This window comes from Ambystoma mexicanum, chromosome 6q (assembly GCF_040938575.1).
Source record: "Ambystoma mexicanum isolate Mex_15411 chromosome 6q, UKY_AmexF1_1, whole genome shotgun sequence".
In the NCBI taxonomy this organism is placed as follows: Eukaryota; Metazoa; Chordata; class Amphibia; order Caudata; family Ambystomatidae; genus Ambystoma; species Ambystoma mexicanum.
Genome location: NC_090937.1, coordinates 594,447,690 through 594,464,850, shown reverse-complemented (window position 1 = coordinate 594,464,850; position 17,161 = coordinate 594,447,690). Strand labels below are relative to the sequence as shown.

The 17,161-nt window shown below is 42.9% G+C and overlaps 1 long non-coding RNA gene across 2 annotated transcripts in view; it reads right to left on the bottom strand.

Moving 5' to 3' along the window:
• Positions 1-381: 381 nt before the first annotated feature.
• Positions 382-17,161, bottom strand: part of LOC138515533 (uncharacterized) — a 137,855-nt gene continuing 121,075 nt past the window's right edge. For both annotated transcript variants that reach the window (XR_011282055.1, XR_011282056.1), the window contains exons 2-3: positions 2,412-2,540; positions 382-708 (exon numbers count right to left, since the gene is read on the bottom strand). This is a non-coding gene — a long non-coding RNA (uncharacterized lncRNA). The remainder of the gene's footprint in view (positions 709-2,411; positions 2,541-17,161) is intronic.

Genomic DNA, 17,161 nt, shown 5'->3' with positions numbered 1-17,161 from the left:
GGCCAAAGGAAGAGCAGGGAGTGGGGGTAGGGATGGGATAGGAGGAGAGAGAGGACAGGATGTCCTGAGTTCTAGAGATGAAGTGAGAAGCCAGTGCCGTACAGAGGGCCCTGGGGGGGGGGGGCAGGAGAGGTAGAGACTGTGGCAGGATTGGCCAGTTCCTTGCAGATTCTAAAGAGTTCAGCCAAGTTGTTAGAAGCTGCAGAGACACAGGTTTTGATATGCACTCTCTTCTTGGTTAGGACAAACGGTTTTGCCTATATATATATATATATATATATATATATGGGTACATTTATGCAACCATTTATCCATTGAAGAGTAGACAGAGTAGATAATCAAACTTGCAACTTACCCAAAAAACAAATTTCACCAAGGCGATAACCATGATAATAGTTTATTTGTAAGGGCAGCATTGCTTTCTGTGATAGAGTCAGGGTTCTCAGACTTTAGGGGGGCAGAGATGCCTCCCAATCTGGATCAGAGGCCTAACAGGATTTTCACCAGTGCCTTTTGTGACCCACAGGCAGACTGAGGGATTTGTGAGGGGGTAGACATTGCCTTCTTGTATATACTTGTTTATAAGTGCAAAGTCCCACGGTCAGTCTCACAATGCCTGCCGTACCCCATGCTGGCCAGGGTTCTCCATTTTAATTCTCCAAACTCTAACCTCCAGAAACAGCTGTGGTGGAAAGCAAACCACCTGACCTGTGAGAGAGAAATAAAATGGTGAACTCAGAGTCTTCAGAAACTTGCTTACCATGCACCCGCAAGAAAGATGCTTCACTACAGAAAAATAATAACTTTGAAACCAATGATTCCTGTATCAAGCAGACAGGAATCACTGGCTTCAAAGGATGGAACAGGAGCCCAGTGGGAGTAAGGATGGTGGAGTGCAGCATGAATGAGACTGAAGGGGAGATTGTTGCAGGTGAGTTATTAGCTGTGAGTAAAAGTGCTACTTGTGGGTAAGATTGCACGCATTGTTTTTGGAAGGTATGAGTGAGAGATAGAGAAAGAGTAGGAAAATAAGTGAGAGCTGGTGAGCAGAGTATATGAGATAGTGAAAGGGGTGAATATATGTGGGAGGAGAAGATGGGTGGAGAGTGGAGGAGCAGGGAGAGTTGAAAGGACAGTAGAGGGGACAGGGGAGAATAGAAGGGAGAGGAGAGAGACTAGAGGAAACAAGAGAATAGTAGGGTGGGACAACCAGAAGCAGAGAGAGTAGGCAGGAGTTGTGTGATCATCAGAACGGCAGAACAAAGGGAGCGAGAGCAGACAGTGAGAGAAAAAGGAGAGAAAATAGTAGTAGGAGTGTAAGAAAAAAAGCAACATCAGGGACTGCGATGCAAGACATAAAAGGGAATGTATTCAATGAAACTGAGCATTTAAAGGGGCACCAGATTCCATTTTGAAAACTAGAAATCCTGCACAATATTAGGATAGGTTCCAGCTAGAAGAAGCCTGGAGGGTGTGAGATAGAAATGGCTGAGGTCTTTCTGTCATCACTCCAGTCACCATACTAGGCAGTTTTTTTTACTAATCTCTAGTTACCAATTTATGGGATAGGGATGCTTAGGGTAGGGTGGGAAGAACCAGACAGCAGGAGACAGAGGGATGGCATTTACAGGGTCCTACTTATGTCACATGCAATCAAACTCCAGGGTTATTTGTGTTCTGTAAAATAAAACCCTTGAATCTATTTTTGAAGTATTGGAATTCTAAAGGCCATATGTGACATGTGCCTGATTCACCTCTTAAATGTGAAATTTGACTGATGTACCTCTTATATATGGCTAGCAGGGCAGCATGTATTTCTTGGCAGTCATCACTCTTCCCAAAGTGTGCCATGGCCAATAAATGATCCTTGCTGAATTCCTTGAACCAGAATTGGATGGAGAGGATTTGGTGCTTCATCTGAAAATGTAAACTGTTGGGAGGTAGAAAGGAATACAGAGGCTGTACAGATTCTATGAAGCCACCTTAGTTATAATGAACAGGGTCACTCTGAAAGGCTAGCCAAAACCCATTCAAGGTAGCAGAGGAGAGCAGTCAACGCTATTCTCAGGAGAGTGTGAGTAGGGTCGTGGGTCCACAATGAGTCCACGCAGTGAAGCACACAATAAGTGCAAAAATATTATATTTGTTCTAGGCCCAAATCACACACTAGAAAATGAAACAAGTAGGTGATAATATTACACAACACTCAATTATAAACATTCTAGTGTACACGGGCTAATGTGCGTAAAGGAAAACATGTTCAGAGTGTAAATATATTATGTGATGTATTTTAACATAATTTATTGTAATAGAAAAAAAAAGTTTAAAGGATCTTGCTCCTTTTACATGGAGGAGTAGTAACCTCAAGCAAAATCTCACAGAATCCGTTGAAAGTTCAACATAGTACATACGTCCAATTGTTGTATCTGCTCCACATTGTCTTGGATTCCATTTATGGGTTCTGGACTCAAATATATAATGTTGAGGGATGCCAAAGTAGTACAATTCACATGCACCATGATTCGAAGTAGACATGAGATCTTAAAATAAAGTAAATTGAAGTCAAATAAAGTTTAAAACGTACATGAGGAATATTATTGATATAACAATACATATCAATAAATATTGCAATTAATAATTACATAATACATAAATACATCCACAAAAAGTAATTTACTTTGTTAGAGAAATAGCGCTTAATCAAATGAATTTCTGTTTATATGTTTTTTATTTAAATGTATATATTTTCTTAGTGTATGCAACTTGAAGTATGCTGTTAAAGTGGTATCCCTGTCTTGGGCCTTTTATGCAGCTAATTGTATGTTATTATTTCGAAATACACTTTTTGTTTACATGGAAGATGAACTTGAAGTCTTATTGTTCTATGTGTAAGGCACCAGCTCCCTCTATTGGTGATAACATGAAATATACATTGTGTTTGCCTGGAGGAAGAACTTGAAAGCTTATTGTTGTATACATAAGGCAACAACTCCCTCTAGCAGTGATAACAGGGGGAGCGGCAGGATGGCTTTGGCCAAACATACATCTAGCCTTTTATTATTTAGTACGATATAAAGACCCCTTAGTTTCTTAGGATTGCATTCAATGACTTATTCAACAAAATGGAAGGTAAGTAATGATGCAGTAGAGTGGAAAAATATCACGAGAAATATACCCAAAATATAGAAGTGCAATCGTTGTGAAGAGTGGGGCCTTGTGCCCAAGAGTCACAGAGCTTCTTTGCAGAAGAAGGGGGTTTGGAGTAGGAAGAGTTCCTCTTTTGGTGAAATGTTCCAGAGAAGAGATTCAACAATGTTACTGGTAAGTAAAATAATGTTCATATCATTCAGGGACAGCTGCTTCTAGAACTGGTGATCAAAAAACGATGGAATTGACTAACCAATATTTATTCTAAGGTTTATTCAAAGGTAAACAGGGGGAGACAAATGCATTATGATTTCTTTTCACCCTGACTCCTATTGTCCCAATTGACTCGATGGTTTCGACTGGTGATTGCTGCAGGTAGGCTTTCCCGCTGTTGCTTCCAATGCGAAGTGCCCAGGAGCTGTGGGTGAAAGGATTCTTATGGACGGTTCCAGGAGCAGAGTGCAACCCTTGGCAATGAAGAACTGGAAAAGGCACTGATGCAAAACTATTCATTACACTTAACCAGACAGTGGAAGGTGAGTTCCAGCGACGGCCACCACACACAGACGATGGCAGGCATCCTTCCAGTCGTGGTTGACAAAGGTCTTCCAGAGCAGGATCCCTGAAGCTGGGAGGCTGAAATTTGCCAGAATGGCAACTTACACCACAAACTGGCAACTACCAACATTCCAGAAACAAACTCAGAATGGCAATGGTTCTAGCAAGGTACCCCACTGGAGAGTTGGTCAGTCCAGCGGGTGGTCCAGGGACACTTCCAAAAGTCTCTGAATGGTTGGATATTCAAGAAAGCATCAAGATTGGTTAATACCACCAGTCCAAGGGTTGAAGCACTGCTCACGGTCTTCGCAGGTCAGGTAGACCTACATGGCTTCTCTGGGACAAAAGCAGGAAGGGAAGCTGGGCCTCTTTGGGAACTGTCCACAGATCTTCAGTTGGCTGCTCTTCTACAGAGGATACTTGGCTGCAAAGTTGATCTGAAGAAATGGATGCAGGAGTCCTCTTCTTATCCAAGATTCTGCCTGAAAGCAAGTACAAGCCCACTAATGGTAAGTATCTGCACCAATTAAACAGCCAGCAGTGGTCCATTCAGAGACCACTGTGGGTTTCACTCATGCCACACACCTAGACTTTCAGGCACCATGGATGTGGAATGGGACCTGACAGTCCAACCCACTTCCTGGGCCACACACACACAAAGGCATCACTAGCCCGTGGAATCAGAAGCTTTCCTGGGGAAATGCATGACCTTACATGGGATTTCCGACCTGGCAAGTCAGGCAAGGCAAGGCAGTAAGAAGGCCAAACAACAATATGACAAAGAACAAGTAAAAGTTTTGCGGCCTGGCCATTTTAGGGAACTGGCCACATTTAATAGATATATGTGTTGAACCCAACTGTGCACACTAGAAATAACACAAACATTGTAAAAATATATCTGATGCCACTAGCTTGTCTTTAGACACATATAATAGTAACCTAACTTCCCAAATGTAAAAGGCTATGGTGATACAGAAGTATTCCCAATGTACTGGATTTTAAGATGTGTACAATGTTAAACATTTTGAATAAGTCAAAAAAGTTAAAAGGGAAACAGTTTCCCAGTACTGCTAGTCTGAAGCACTGATCATTTCTGCATAACAAATGAGCATAAGGTAGCAGAAGTGAATGTGAAGGCTTTACTCCCCCCCCCAAAAAGGTCAGAACATGTTCAACAGCCAAAGCAAAAAAAAATAAAATGCTGGTCCATAGAAAATATAGAGGGAAAATTGCCAAAGGAGAAATATTACCTAACCGAGTCAAAGATGATACGTTTTTAATATTTCAATCTGTGCTCAATTTAATCTATGTAAAAGTTTAAACAATGCTCAACTTAACTTAAAGAAGCCTTCATGAAATGAATAATGGATTTGCTCACCAAGCCCTCAACTCCAAATGTAGAGTTGCACTTAACCTATTCTCAATTTGATCTAATATGTGTAAGCCCTCAATCCAAAGCACAAATACAGCTTTAAAAAATCTGGTCATGTGTAAGAATAACATGTTCATATTCAACATGTACTCAAGTGTGCAAATTGAGTGTTTGCTGAGTATTGGTTTAGCGAAAGTGCTCCTCTCTGAGTGCTGAAGTAGTTTGACCATTTCAATGGGATCGTAGATGATGTTCAACTTGTCTTGAATAAGTGGCTGGTGAGTGTTCTTTTTTTATTCGGGAAATTAAATTTCAATTGGTACCTTGGCACTAGAGTATGTTCAGTGGTAGCCCACACAAATTAGATTTGACCCCTGATTTATTTAAATAGACTAATAAGCGAGACTGTGAAATACATATCAACCACCTCGCATCTGGCTGCCAATAAGCATTTTTCTAAGGAAATAAACGTCTGGTCTACATTTGATGGTAAAAGACAGTGGCATGCATGCACTGCCGAAAACGTCATAAAGGCACATTTGCAGAATAAGGCATGGTGCGTAAAAGTGGATGTGATTAAACCGCCATTTCATTTCAGTATAACCTTTTGCAAGAAAACGTTGCAAAAATAAATAGGTACATTTTATTATGAGTAGCAAGTGTGTTTTAAAGTTGATACATACTCATTCCTGAGAACTCGGTTTATTAAAAACTGGTTTCACAGTAGTAATTGCTTTTCAAACAAGGCATAGATTACCTGTTTATTTAAATGGCTTGTTTCCAAAACCACAGAAAAAAACGTATATGCCATTTAGTGAACACACTTTAAATTATTCTACGCTGTGATAATGAAAAATACCTTTGCCAATCTAATAAGGTAATATTCAACTGAATTACTAGCTTCATATGTGTGCTCATCTTTTTTTCCAAACACGTGGACAATCCATTAGGCAACAGGGCTTGTGCATTGTGCTCTATTACCCAGAAACATAATTGACATTTTTAAAGCATGTATTTATGAAATGTGCTTTCATAAACAGATTTTTTTTGCATTGTTTTCACACAAAAAAAAACATCCTTTGAATAGCAGATGGTCAATGCCATTTTGGTGCCTCATTACATGTAATACGTGGTTGTTAATTTAGTAGAAAAACATATGGCAATCTTACAAGACATATGTTTGTAAAACCAAGATCCAGTTCTACGTTTGAGAAAAGGTCACTCTCTAATTGCTCCAACGTTCCCTTACTCATGTGAAACTATAAATAAAGATACTCAAAATACGAGCACACAATAATAGCAAAGAATGTATGCCTTTGCCGTATTGTCTATTTTGTAATCAATACATGATCTCACCTAAAAATAATTGCCTGTCAATTGCGGCAAAAGCAAATCAGATGTATTTCAAGTCTGCACCAGATAGAGGCCCGTGTTTCGAACTATGTTAGGTTGTGCTACGCTATTGGAATTTATACCACGCTATTTATGCCATTTCAATGCTCTGTATGTGCTCCGATGTATCTGAAAAGGAGGGGGCGGGTGAGATTAGTGGGGGTGGAGGGGACCAGGCAAGACAGTTTTGCTGTTGTTTTGATGCATCCAGACAGGAAGTACCATGAGCTCTGTGGGGGTCCGTTTCTAGATATCCTGTGTCAAGCGCATAGAGGCATTTGCGTCCAAAGGGGAATGTTGTACTCCATGGTGCTAGGATGCATTGGCTTGGGGTGTGGCATGTAAGATAGCTGCAGAGGTGTAGTTTTCCAATGTTTGATGTCTGTTGTGAGGGCTCTTCTGTCGCCACGTGTGGGTATGCTTATTTGGTGTGCATATTTTGTGATGGACAGCAGAATATGAACAGGTTAATTCAGGGGTCAATCTGAGACCTGGATGGGCAGACCAACCTGAAAGTACATATTGCAGATCATAACTTGGCATACAGCATGCAGAACGGCATAGATGGCATCACAATGCATTGGAAGTCACAGAAACATCTTGAAAAGACCTAACAACCAGGTGTCCTGGCCATGCTCCCACCTGCAGACAGGTCCCATTTCACTTTCTCACTTGTTCACTGTCAGACACTATCTGCTTGTTTTTCTGTCTCTCATTCCCCATCTATCCCTGTATCTCTCTCATCCCTCTCTCTCTCTATCTCCCTCTCTCTCTCTCTCTCTCTCTCTCTGTCTCTCTGTCTCTCTCTCTGTCTCTCTCACTCTCTCTCTTTGTCCCTTCTATGTCACAAGGAACTGGGAATCAGTAGATACAGGAAGAGAGCAGTCTGGAGACTCTACTTATTTTACCAAAAGCTGGCTGCTAATGTTTACGGGGGGAGGGGGGTGAGGGTGGAGGGGCAAGACCTTTTTTCTCAGTGAAACAGCTGCTTGACATATGAATACACAATGCACCCATTTCAACTTTCTTAGTAAATAGCTGGGCCATCTGAGTGCCATCTCAAGCCTTACTATACTGGGACCAGTTAAGGCAAGCGTCACAAATTACAGTATTTTCTTATCTTTTTGAAAATGCCAAGACATCATTCTTCAAACGATGTAAAAGGTAAGGTCTAGGCATTTTGGACATCACAATGTTTTTGGAAACTAGAGAGATTCACAAAATAAATTGCAAGGAAGAAAAGGTGAGCATCAATGAAATGTCCTTAGGCAAATTGGTAGCGTCTCTGGTGATTGTTCAGAAGCTTGCCTTCCTCACACTATTGTGTATAAATCCAGTTCAATTGTTGAATTCAGAGAGCCATTTGAACATAGCATGTCTACAGTGCATCTGGTCAATGTAGGGTACCAAGTGCCCTTAAAAAGTAGCAGACCAAAATAGAATAAGGGAATGCTTTATCTGTATGTCCTAAGTTGAAGTGTTACATTGTGGGCACATCCACCCTTTGAAGAACTAACAGTATAAACCATAATCCAACTGTCAAATGCAACAGTAATCCACTCCTGTCTGGCCCATGAAGCTAATGTAACTCCTGAAGCACCACAGTTCTCCTCCCTAGGTACAACGGGGAGTCTCTATCTTGGCTGTGGAACTCACTATTAACCGGGAAAAAATGCACATCCAGGTCCTTCAAGAGGTGTGGTCGCCAGGGTCACCATAAGCAAAAAGCACAACAGGTTCCTTCTTCAGATATGGATGTCATTGCTCATCATGAGTACAGGGTGCCATTCCCAAGAGGATTCATCTTGGAATTGAGTGGTAGAATGCAGTCCCCAGGGTATCCCTACATATTATCCCCACCAAAAATATTGCCATACATATGGTCGTTTGTCTCGCCATAGGGGATATTTTTGGGGGGGATAATTTGTGGGAGCAGGGTTTGCGGGGTGTCCCCCAGCACATTTAAAAATAATGCGGGAGTTGCGGGGGTGTCCCCCGCAGGGTCCATGTCTCAATATTGCTGCAAAAATATGGCGATATGTTTGTATTGCAATATTTTTGTGGGGATATTAACACATGGAACCGTCCCCAGACCAGATACATTAATTGATAAATGAAAACTAGGACAGCTAGGGGGGGGGGATAGGGTGTTTTCGTTCCTAATGGTGTTTATCCTTCAGACTATTCTGTTCTCTGTTCCCTATGATATCAGAACCTGCTCATGTCATTATTATTCATTATTTTTCTTTTAGCAGATTATGGTAGGTGAAACCCTTTCCCATTCTGGCCGTGGACAAGAAGTGTCCTATATGTGCATCAAGAATGGCTAACTAGGTACAAGGCTGCTGAACTGAGGCCAGTGGATCATGCCAGTATAGACCGGATTGGACAATGGGCAGGTCAGTAGAACAGAAAGCTATCATGGGGTTGCATACCCTATGAACCTCTGCTGAAGTTGTGAGACCGGAGTTCTACATCAACAGCAATGCTGAACCGTAAGTGTTATTATCATACATCATTATACAACACTGATAGAGAGAAAGGACTAGTCTGTTTATGTGTGCACACTTTTTATATGTCTGGAGGTAGTAATATCATGCTGGAAAGCTTAGCCCAAACCACCTCAAACATGTGGTGGTCATAGGGTCGGCCATGTATAAAATATACTGCTCTGGAGGGTGTGGCGGGTTAATCAGGTTAGATTGGTTTAACATGTGTGATGCTGTCTGCTTGTCTTCCAATCAAATTAGATGCATCAATCTTTGTTCCTACCATCACTGAAAAGTGAGATGAGTGCCTGATTACTCAAACAGTTGGGACTGTGACGCAGACCTGTCACGCAATGTAGATGAATCACCATTCTTGCGGGTTACCTCCACTGAAATTCCCCACATGCAATATTGAAGGAGGTAAGGAGTACTAGCTAAGCTCCAGGGGGTAATCGGGAAGAGGAAGCCCGTAAGGAATGTGCTCATGTGTGCTACTCAGGAGAGGCAAGGGTTTATAAGGATGGTGAGACAAGTAAATTGGTTTGAGGTTATGCCAGTATGGGGTGGCAGTTCTGTGTTGGGTATACCCTAAAGATAGTTCTGTAGTCTTTCTGGTATATTCTGGTTTTGGTTTTAATGTATTCTGTTTCTTTTTTTTAATGTGATCTGGTTTGGGCTTGGCTGAAAGGGCCAATTGTATTTATTGATATTCTGTTGTAGATAGGGAATAAAAAGGACAAAAAACAGGGAAAAGGCATGAGGGAGAAACAGACAGCCCAATGAGAGTGAGTGTGGAGTGTTTGCCCTATAGCCCCTATAGCCCCTTACAGGACCACTAGAACGAGGAGAGTCAAAGAACATATGGCACAGGGGCAGTTGTCACAGGGCAAGTGTTCAAAGAACAATTGTTAAGAAAAGAAGGGACAGAGAAGGTGAAAGAGCAGCCAAAGCAGGTATAGACTCCTCTCACGGGCAGCTCCGTTCAATGTATGTATTCCAAATTCAAAAACGCAATGTTTCAGTTCCTCGAACTATGGCACGTACTGACACAGGTTAATAGGCATACTCAGTTTTGATTAGGAGGGACTTTTAATTTGGACAAACTATCGACATTGAGATGGGCTTTGGAGAATCAGATGTGTAACATATGTCCCAGGCAATGGGGAGCTTATACTATGTGGCTGGAGGAAGCAGCAGCTAGGCAGAACAGGTCTAAAATAAGGGGACTGAACGACACAAATTACAGATTGCAGTGTGGACCAAGCGGGTAGACGGGCTGCCTACACTTCTATGGCCCCAGATGTTAGAAAGTGAAAAATCGCACACTGGACAGGAAGACTAAGACAAAGAGACAGCAGAGGATATCATATGTTTCTTTTCAGGGGCGTAGGAGACCCATCAAATCTGGGGGGGGGGGACCTTGGGACCTTGCTTTTTTATTTATTTATTGTGTTTTAGTCAAAGAACTCGACTTTTCACAAAAATAATATAGCAGTACGGAAACAAGTGGGGCCTGGAGCTAATGTGGTAGGGCCTACATTAAGAATAGCCTGTGGAAGGAAGGGCACTTGTTCTGCCCCCAGCCAAATGCATAGGAGTGACAGAGTAGTGAGGAAGGGTTTGTCCCCTTGAGAAAAGGTTTTAAATATTGGGTTAAAATAGTGCATTTTACAGGTTTTGTAGGGTAAGACATAACAAGTATGTTAGATACCAAGCCACCAACAATGCAGAGGAGATTTTCAAACGCTTTTTCATAATGCCTTTAAACCCCTGGGGTCTGCTCGAGCCCACGTCCCCCCACTGAGGGCCTCACAACCTGCCTGTTCTCTCCCAGTCTGACTCTTACCTGTCAAATGTTTTTTTCTTCTTTTCGTTCATGCTCTCTCCACGGCCCAGACCATTCCTTGAGGATGAGAGAGCTGTCACTGGTCTTTATTCATTCAACATTCCATCAAGCCACAGGGTGGAGCTGGATGGCTCAGTACAAGGTAAAGCAAGTAAGTTCACAAAGAAAAACGCATAAACACACAAACACTGTCCCTACCCTGGCATATGTGTCATTTATTTATTCATTTCTGTTAGGGGATATGCAATGTCTAGGTGGGCCCTAATTGGGCCAGGGGCTACATACATACCCATTAACTTTTATTAAACATTTTTAATCATAGCGTTAATTTGAATTGTCCCTTTAATGATTCTGATCATATTTTTACGGTAGTTAGATATTAATGTTTCCTTACCTTCATGAGGTTGGCTTGGACTTTATAGGTCTGAACATAGAAACCTGTAGTCATTAAAAAGTATGACTAATAAATTGGTGAATGTGTTTGAGAGTCCAGAAAATATTCCCTTAACAAGTGATTAGCGAATAGAGGAATGCAGAATCCCATGCGATTAAGCAGTAGTCACTACACATCCTCATTTCCAGAATCTTATAATCCAGTGACCACCATCGCATCACCAGATCCATGTTAATGGTGTTGATGCTGTTCACTCTGCATGTGACACCTAATAAATCCCTCAAATCAAATACAAATCAAATCACCCCCACAATCAAAAGCAACTTTACGAATCATGCAAATGCAACACACGCTAACAATGCAAAATCGGAATGTTGCATCCCTCATAGTGCAGACCCAAATCCCAACGTATATACATACAGCACGTGTGTTAAATGCACGCTCAGAGAAACACGCACCCAGCATGCGAAGACAACACGCACAACTCACTAAATAAACACACAACTCACCAAATAAACAGAACACACCAGGAACATAGAGGGCATATACTTATTCCAAGATGAACTACATGCAAGCATCAATGCATCAGTCAGAACTAGGAAATACATTGGCATGTAGACGGAAATATGCTATGCACATCACTGATTAGCACAGAACATTAGCAGAACACACAGAAACACATTTAGCAAAACGTAGATACGCGAGGGACATGAAACCGTAACTTTGACCACTGCCCAAATGTGAACACAACAATGCACATTCTTACACTTATGGTAACGAGAACCACATGACCTGGTGCACTTTGTAGGGAAACACCTGCTAGAAAGGAGATTTCCACAATTTAACATAGGGGCATCTTTACAGTATCCAGGTTAGCACAAGCAGGGTGCACCTGGACAAACTATAGAAAAAGCCCTATTTTCAGTTTTCGCTTGGAGGGAGATGACATGTGAGGTGGGACACACAGTTTGTAGTGGTTGTTTGGGAACATGTATCCACCCAATGACTGCCTATGAACATGCTAATCCGTACGGCCATTGCCACAAACTGCTTGCCCCTCCCTGCCCAAAACACATCCCCCTGGGATTATTTGAGCTAGGTCTATGGAGCAGTTTCATCAAATTGCCAGTGTGATACGTAAACAGTCTGCTGATAATTAATGGCTTAATTACAGCTGTACTACTGGTGTAATAAAATATCATAACCAGCTGTTCCTTCAGCCACTTGATATAGTGCTGTTCCTTGCACTGAATCCCAGCTAAAAACAAGCATTGATAAGACCAGCAGTTTTGTCTTGGGCTTAGGTTTTAGATGGGCATGTGCCAGGCGCTGCTGTCTATGCTCACCAACCCTCGACCCATTCCTTCCCTCCAGCTACCATCCAATTTCTCATCTTCCTTTCCTCTAAAAACTGTTAGAGCGCATCATCTATTATCAAGTCTCTGACTTTCTGCATTCTCACTCCTCGCTTCCTCTCTATCGTGATTACTTGCAGGCGATTACTTTGCACTATACAGGACCCAAGGAAAGGTAGTTGCTAAGTTGCGTATATTCCCAACTGAACGCCCCCTATTTTAACAAGCAAAGAGCCTCCAGCAGTGGGCCACTACTTTTGACTTAGCTACCTTGTAAGATGTCTCGCTGTCGAAGTCTCTGCCTCTCAGGGGTTGAGTCAACACAGGAGTCCAGTCGGAGATGACGAGTCACACTCTCAGCATGCGTTGCTGCGCTGCCTGGCATCTGAAGGTGAGGGGGAGGAGGAGGCTGTGCAGCTGTGCACTGCGCACTCAGGGCTGGGCTGGTACCTTCTGTATGTTCCCCGGGCTGGCCTGGCCACACATGATGATGCTCCAATGCACAGGTACGGGGGGAGGTGGAGGGATGATGCACAAGTTCTTGTTGTTGTCTTGTTAAGGATCTTCAATACCCACGGGAGAGGGGGACGCACCGTGCACGACACAAGTTCTTGTTGTTCGACAATACCCATTACCCGCTGCTGCTCAAGCAGCTGAACTGGTGCAATCTAAGTCTTAGTCAAGTTTGCATGCAGGCATCTGATCACTCTGCACATGATGCTGCACTCCGGCATAGCTCTCAACCTTTTGCAACTGCTTGGAGGTTGAGAGCCTTTTTTGGACATAGGAGGCGGCGTCTGGCATTAGAAGAAGTGACATCACAGGAACGTGTATTGGCTTTGACCACTAATGTTCCATTGTAAGCTTTAAAAACACCTGCTAGTTGGGCAGACATTTCTATTTTTGGATGTGAAGTGTGCTATGAAATGTGCACAACCCGTAAACTGGTGATTCATAGAATTCTTCATAAAAAGTATGGTACCCTGCCTCTGATGCCACTCACTAGGCTATGTTGTTGTCCTGTTTAGAAGCTGAAGCCGCTCTGCATCTTGTTGGTTATCAGCTCTGGTGCACACTCCCTCTATGTTCTCACAGGCCTCAGCCCTGCTTCCTCCACTGGTTGGGGACTAGAATATGGTCTGTACAGTGCTATTTGCGCCCCTCAAAAAATTGATATTCTTGTTAACGTATGGCACTTATATTTTGAGACTTGCTTTGTTTCTTACTAATGTAGAATTTAGCTGGACTGACATTGTTGGTCAGTTCAAACGTATCTTGAGTTCTTAGGATCACACACAAACTCACACTTTAGTTAAGCAGTGAAGCTGGGATTTTAACCCACTCTTCCATTTAGCCACTTAACCGCATTCTGTTTGAGCTTTATGTGGTACACATATTGGCTATCTGGGTCTTCAATAATACTATCTTACAGTGATTACTTGCAAAACATACAATTCACATAGTAAAGCAACCTGGCAACATGTAAATCCTTATAGAAACATGCATTTGTTCAATTGTGAAGTGCTTCAAAGTGCTTCAAGGCGGGAAGGGAACAAGTGAATACAGTCGTCCTTCTTTGGCCTTGAAGATTCCAAGTGATCAAACAACAATAGCTAGAATACTAGGCCAGAGGCAAATCTCCTAGTGACATGCTTAATAAAGAGTGAGGAGAGAAACAGGGGGGAGAGGGAGAGGAACATACAAATCAATAAACTACAATCCTGGCCTGGCGACATTTCAGATTGCTTGGTGGTTGCTCATCCAATGCATCTATGCATGAGTATTTCAAGCTCAACCAAGCTAGGGAGGAGAGACAGTGGGAGGACCGGACAGACAGACTTGCAAGGCCTAGAACATTCAGGTCAAGGTCATGCAAGTGCGCAGAATGGGAGGTGCGAGGGAGGTGGAGGGAGACAAATGCGCCACGTTCAGCATGTGAAGCCAACAAATATTATTGCTTTATTTCCACAACCTGAATGGAAAACTACAAGCTGGGAATGCAAAAACAATGCAAGTGTTTAACACACACTAAAAGAAATTGTAGTAAGGTACCTTGTGCATAGTTTCTCACAACTTTGAAAGGTGATTTATCACTGCTACAAAGAAAGGAATTCACTGTGTAAGAGTGTGCTGAAGCAGTGGACATAGAGAATTTTTGCCACTAATAGCAATGGGGATGGAAATTGTAATGTTATGCAAGCAGCACTTGGGATCTATGGAATAATCAGGTTCTCTATGGCCAACACGGAACAGGAGGCCTGTGGCAGGTGTTGTATAGTGCGGTGTCACCAGTGGTGTACCGAGGGGTGGCAAGCGGCCCACGCACAGGCTCTTTTGAAAGCCTGTCAGCGGGTCACTTCTCCCATTCAGCACCTCAATGAGGGTGCCCAATGGGAAAGGTGTCCCGCTGGGAGGACAATGTGTGCTGAGCAATTCCTGCTCAGCACGCTCATTGTCCTGGCAGCAGGACACCTTACCCTTTCGAAAAGGAAGAGGTGTCCTGCTGCCAGGACAATGCCCCAGGGAGCTCTGGGCAGCAGAGGAGCTCTCATGTTGCTCTGTGTCAACAGATCATTTCAATGTGAGCCATTAGGCACTGATGCGAGGGAGGGGGCATACTATTAGCAGGGACTTTGGTCCCTTTAGAAATGTGCATGGGAGGGAGTGATCAGCAGTGAGAAGGAAAGGGTGCATAATGTTGCATGCTTATTTGTTTTTTTTTAACAGTGCACTTAATACCCGTGTGAAATAATGACTATGGCTTTACCCAAGGGGGGGTTTGTTTGGCACACATTACCCTGAATGATGCTATTGTGACTTTGCATGCAGGATCGGGAGAATGAAACTAAAGCCATACTCTTATTGCTCAACATATTTCTATGATGATGTAAATAATGTAAAGCTAATTATGAAAGGCATTTTTGTACAAATAATGTATTATTGACGCACATGAAAGGCAAAGGGAAACCTTAATAAATATCTATATCAACTAAACTTGGGACTTAGATGTGGTCTGTGGCTTAAATTGTCAACATCCCAGTTCCACCATTTAACTAAAGTGTGTGATCCTGGGCAGATCTGCAGCTCTGTGTTTTACTCTGACGTGTTTGACTGCAGAGCGTATGTTATCTTATTGCCCGAGAGCATGTAATATTTACTATCATTTTTGGCATGATATACTCCAACGGAGGTCACTGCCTGCAAAACAGAAGTACTGATTTTGGCAGAGGGTTATAACTTAATGGTACTGTACTCCTACTAAGATGCTCTCACGTACTAGTAAACAGATTCAACAATTATATTATTAAAAGCTGAGGAAGGCAGTCACGGGTGGGCAATAAAAAAGAAACATTACGGTAAATTACCATTGTTCAGTTACAGTAAAGCAATTACAAGTCCTGGATTCAAATAATGTCAAACACCGAATTCAGTGACAATACACAGTATGGAGCGTCGGTTGTGACTCTGGATCACCATCTCACCATTATTCCGTGCCACAGAGAAGGGATACACGATACCGGAAAGCAATGAGGAAAGGAAATAACTTCAAAATGACAAGTGTACAAAATAATAAAAGGTAGCCAGGTGGACAGTAATTCTTCTTCGGGTTACTAGGGAAGGGAAGTGTCTAATTCCCAGTCCCAGTACAGTTATGCTCAAATGCCATTCACTGAGTGAATTATTTACCTTACCCTGAAGTAATCTTCCACGTCTTGGGATGCCGGAATTCAAAGGTGGCAGTAGCAGCCTCAGGGCTGGCAGTGGTGCAGAGTCCTGCACAGCCTAGTTCGGTGGATCCGAGGCACTCAACAGTGTGGCCGAAGCATCATGCAAAATGCTTGCAGCAGGATGCAGCACTGCACACTTGCCTGGAATGGCAGAGAACTGTCACTTTCCCGCCGCGCTGGCTCATTTAGTGTGCCTGTGCCCAGAGCCAGCTCCTGTGCAGTTCTATGCAAGTCTTGTGAGGTGGGGGAGGTGGGTGAAACAAAGGAGCTGGCGGGTGGGTGGGTGTGTGGATGCTTTTGGTAGTTGACACCCGCCAAAAGCGGGTGAGTTGAGAGCTATGCTCCAGAGACACACACACATGGGGGAACTGAGGGGGATAAATGCCATTGTATCCCCCCCACTTGAAATTGTAGGGGTATGTGTTACCCTCATACCCCCCCATGTCCTAAGCCCATGTTTCTTTTATAACATATGCACGATAGCACTGGCAGGACAAACAGACGGACAGGGTGCTACCGCACAGTCACAAATCCAAGGGCAACAAGTGCACCCTGGGCCTAGTTTTCTGGGTATTCTTGGTACCACCTACATGCCTGATGTGCCTCCCCCATGTACCCGTCAGTTAGAAGGGGGTATGCAATATGGGAGAGATATTGTGATCCTCCAGGCGGCACTCAGACAGATGCCAGAAAGGTCAATAGAAGAGGTAGAAGAGCAGCCCCAGCAGCTTACTGTCAATGTTCCCTGGGACACATGTGAATTTACGAAGCATAGCTTAAGAATTTCCCAGTATCAGATATTAACCACATCAATTCATTGAGGTGATGCTCACTTTAATAAAGAGTTATAATCCAGCTTCAACCCGCTCATGAGAATAGT